Raw genomic sequence first — 5,126 nt, 5'->3', positions numbered from 1 at the left:
GGGGGATTAGATGAGGCCCCTGAGCATCATCTTCGGAGTGAGCGCGGCGAGGTACCCGCCGATGCTGGCCACACCACATACACCGGTGTACGGACTGCGATTCGAGATTTCAAGGAGGGCGATTCGACCGCGAGGGACAACAGCAACAACTCGAGCGCACCGTACATGGTACTCCCTCCGTTCCAAAATAGATGATCCAATTTTATACCAAAGTTAGTATAAAATTGAGCCATCTATTTTGGAACGGAGGGAGTATCTCTTTCTATTGATGGTATGCATGTCAGGATAGTCACGTTTGAGAAAGCAGGAACACGATGTTCCGTATACTAACAAACTACAAGGACCAACAGGCTCTTTCACCGGGGTCGAGGCTGACAAGGATGCCAGATATTTTTCGAAACGCGCACGAAGGCTTGCCCGTCCAATTAATTAAGAAGAGGAAGATCGATGCCTAAGTTAAATATATGAAAAACGAGCGAAAATCTATACGACAAACCAACATGGAATCAACCCATGCAACAAGGGCCAAGCCCGCTCCAAACTTCACGTTTGAGAAAGACGCCAGCTACTCATGGACGCTGATCGTGCCCGTACGTGTGGTCCAGAAGCTGTTGGTTGTTGCTCCTTCGTCTTCAGCATCCCGTCCCCATGCTGAAACCTCAGCACGGTGGCTGTGCTTGATATTTTGGTGGGTTTTGGTGTTCTTTTTCTGTGATGGAGTCGGAGTTGCCGGTGGCAGGACCAATGGGTGATGACACCGACGTTAACGTGTGTTGCACATGCTAGCTGGTGGCGTTTCTCAAAATGGCATATCATGAATTAGAGTCTTATTTCATCCAATTACTCTCTCCTGTCCTTTTTACTCCGCGTATCAGATTTATGTCAAGTTTATATTAGAAAATACCAACATGTACAATACCAAATATATATACTATGAAACTACATTTCACAACGAATCTAACAATATTGATTTGGCATTGTCAATATTGATACTTTTTCAATATATTTGGTCAAAGTAAAGATACTTTGATTTTGGACAAAACTTATATGCAGGCTAAAATAGACCGGAGGGAGTACTTTGTCTTGTCGGTAAGGAGTGCTTTTGCGCATATTGCAATCATACTGTTTCCATAGTTATGTGAAAAAAACCACTCGATGAGATGAAGCCCTCTGTTCCAGAGAAAATTCATATCATAAACATTAGCTAGGTTCCTAATCGTCCCGGGATTTATTAAATGATTTTTCTTCATTTGTTAGAAACACAAAACTCTTATACAGTACAAAAGCTATGTGTCCTTCATAAGAGAGCAGTATAAAAGTATGTCACGTAAACATATACAGTGCACGCCGTCCTTCATAAGAAAGCAATTTGTCCTTCCACCTGCAAACAAATCCATTAGTTTGTCTACTATAGCTTGTTGCAAACTCTTTTGTACTCCCTCCGTCCGAAAATACTTGTCATCAAAATGGATATACATCTTTTTTTATCCATTTTGATGACAAGTATTTTCGAACGAAGGGAGTACGAGTATATAGCTTCTCAGTCACACAAAAATCTTGTCAGACCTCGTCACACACCAAGAATACTATTTTGCCCTCTCAAAGAACGACCACCGTGTATATTCAAAAGATAATGATTGTACCTTGTTGACTTTGACAGTTCTGTTCTTAGACGACGCTCTCTGTCAGTCACTTTCCTCTAAGGTCATGACAACAAATGGTTTGAGGCATCTATATTAATTTTTTTTCTCCAATGCAAGCTACTACTATTGTTTAACACCCACGATGCGGCTATATCTCCCACGTGTCGAAGCACGACTTAGAGGCATAACCGCATGGTGATTTTGTCGCAAGAAGGGTCATCTTCACACAATCCCATGTAATGAACAAGAATGGGATAAAGAGAGTTGGCTTACAATCGCCACTTCACACAATACATAATTAAGATCATACATCATTCAAAATACACTCATAGACCGGCTACGGTCAAATTCAAATGAAAAGAAGACAACCCCAAATGCTAGATCCCCGATCATCCCGACTGGGCTCCTCTACTGATCATCTGGAAACGAAACATAGTAACGATCAAGGTCCTCATCAAACTCCCACTTCAGCTCAGTTGCGCCATCTGCACTGGTATCCTCGGCACCTGCATCTGTTTTGGTAGAATCTGTGAGTCACGAGGACTCAGCAATCTCACACCCGCGAGATCAAGACTATTTAAGCTCATAGGTAGGAAAAGGGGTAATATGGTGGAGCTGCAGCAAGCACTAAGCATATATGGTGGCTAACATACGCAAGTGAGAGCGAGAAGAGAAGCAACGCATCAGTCGAGAAGCTAGAAGCGATCAAGAAGTGATCCTGAAACTACTTACGTAAAACATAACTCAAACCGTGTTCATTTCCCGGACTCCACCGAGAAGAGACCATCACGGCTACACACACGGTTGATGTATTTTAATGAAGTCAAGTGTCAAGTTATCTACAACCGAACATTAACAAATTCTCATCTGCCTCATAACCGCGGGCACGGCTTTCGAAAGATAATATACCCTGCAGGGGTGTCCCAACTTAGCCCATCACAAGCTCTCACGGTCAACGAAGGATATACCTTCTCCCGGGAAGACCCGATCAGCCTCGGAATCCCGGTTCGCAAGACATTTCGACAATGGTAAAACAAGACCAGCAAAGCCGCCCGAAGTGCCGATAAATCCCGATAGGAGCTGCACATATCTCGTTCTCAGGGCACACCGGATGAGCCAGACGTCGGGTTGACATAGACCCTGGTTTCCCAAGGGGCGCCAGACATCGCTCAGGTTGGACCAGCATTCGAAGGAACACTGGCCCGGGGGGTAAATAAAGATGACCCTCGGGCTCGTGAAAACCCAAGGGAAAAAGGCTTAGGTGGAAAATGGTAAAACCAAGTTTGGGCCTTGCTGGAGGAGTTTTATTCAAAGCGAACTGTCAAGGGGGTCCCATAAATCACCCAACCGCGTAAGGAACGCAAAATCAAGGAACATAACACCGGTATGACATAACTAGGGCGGCAAGAGTGGAACAAGTCACCAGGCATAAGGCCGAGCCTTCCACCCTTTACCAAGTATATAAGGTGCATTAATTAAACATGAGATAATGTGATATCCCATAATATCCATGTTTCGACCAGAAACAAACTTCATCTTCACCTGCAACTAGCAACGCTATAAGAGGGGCTGAGCAAAAGCGGGGACATAGCCAAAGAACGGTTTGCTAGGACAGGATGGTTAGAGGTTTGACATGGCAATAGGGAGGCATGATAAACAGTGGCAGGTAGAGCTAACATAGCGATAGAGCGAGTACTAGCAAGCAAAGATAGAAGTGATATCGAAGGTATGGTCATCTTGCCTGCAAGGTTCTCAGAGTTGTCGAAGGCTTGATCCTCGTTAGCGTACTCAACAGGTTCCTCGTGCACGTACTCGTCTCCCGGCTCTACCCAAAGCAAGAACACAAGCAAAGGAACCACAATAAATCACGATGCAATGCACAAGCAACATGATGCAATACATGTCATGATATGCGAGATATGATATGCAATGCATATGCGTGCTTCGGGAGGAAAAAGGATGAACAAGGCATCAACTTGGCAAACCAAGTATGCCGCTGGAAATATGAGATGATTTCGGTTAAAATCGATATAAGGATCACCGGAAACGGATGCACGGTTTGCAAATGGCAAGCAAAACAAGAATGGCACAAGGCTGCGATTAACAGCACGATGCTACTTAGCATGCAACACGAAACTATGCTACAGCACCCCAACATGAAAACAAAACATATGGCAATGATCTACAGGAGATGCTTAACAAAAGAGGAACACTGAGCTACGGCTAAATCACATCATAACAGGTTCAAACAAGCATGGTGAAAGTGCAAAAAATATCAGGTTGGACATGGCATAAACAGCATCACGAAGCAATGTTCAGAGCAAGTATCAACAAGCTACAGGAACTTATAATAGCAAAACAAGACATGGCATGAATCTACTTAAAGCATAGATCAAAAGTCCCTTACTGACCGTAAGACAAAAAGGATCAGAAGATATGATGGCACCCATGTAAACATAGCAAGTTTTGTTAACAGATTCAGCAAACAGAGCATGGCATTGACAGAATTACGAAGGCACCTTCGCGAGCTCGATGCACTCACTACAGAGCATTTCATGATAAACTAAGCATACATCAATCAAGAAGACATGGCATAGAAGCTATACATGGCAAGATCAACATCATAGCATACACGGATCAACTACAACAACCTTGGCAAAATTGAATAACATGTAAACAATCTGCCAAGAAACATTTTGAAGCAAAAGTAGAGCACGAAAATGACATGCTAGACTACTCCATAAATACAACCAGGGGCATGGATGGATAGAGCATAACCATATATTCAAAACACCCTTACTGAAGTATCTCAAAATATGCATGGATCTCTCTGTAGCATCAAGTTTACATGGCATGAAAATAACAGCAGAACAGGGACTAAAATCAGCAATATCACGAAGCCTAGTTTGCATGCTTGTGCTAGTCACCACATTGATCACAAAAATACATGGTAAGCACCTATGTAAATATGGCATGGCATAGTTCAAAACACATGTAGGGATCAAGTACATAGGATGCACACATCAATCATGGCAAAAATGATAAAAGTGCATGTTCTGATAAGAATCTGAAACTAACATTATGAAGCACTCTTCTAGCAGCATTTCGGGCATCAAGATGAGCTCAAATGAAAATGATGCAATGATATGAAATGATGTACTCGTCGAGATGAACAATTCGGTATGCTAGACGCCCAAAAAGGTGCCACGAGTGCAAAGTTGTGGTGCGATGAACATGCAACAAAATTTACTAACGGAAAAGACTTAGTGGAATTCGGGGGAGGAAGAAAGTCAACCGAGGTCCAGATCTGGATCGCACGGACGCCGAGGCTCGAGGCGTCGCCGGAGACGGGGCGGCGCGGCTGCCGGAGGACGGGGGAGGACGGAGACGAGGCCGGGGCGGCCGGAACTACGGGCGGCGGCGCTGGTGCGCCGGGGCGGCGGAGGGCGGCGAAGGCGGACGGCGGCGCCGACTGGAGGCGGC

This window comes from Triticum dicoccoides, chromosome 7B, assembly GCF_002162155.2.
Source record: "Triticum dicoccoides isolate Atlit2015 ecotype Zavitan chromosome 7B, WEW_v2.0, whole genome shotgun sequence".
NCBI classification, from domain to species: domain Eukaryota; kingdom Viridiplantae; phylum Streptophyta; class Magnoliopsida; order Poales; family Poaceae; genus Triticum; species Triticum dicoccoides.
This window is presented reverse-complemented; position numbering follows the sequence as displayed.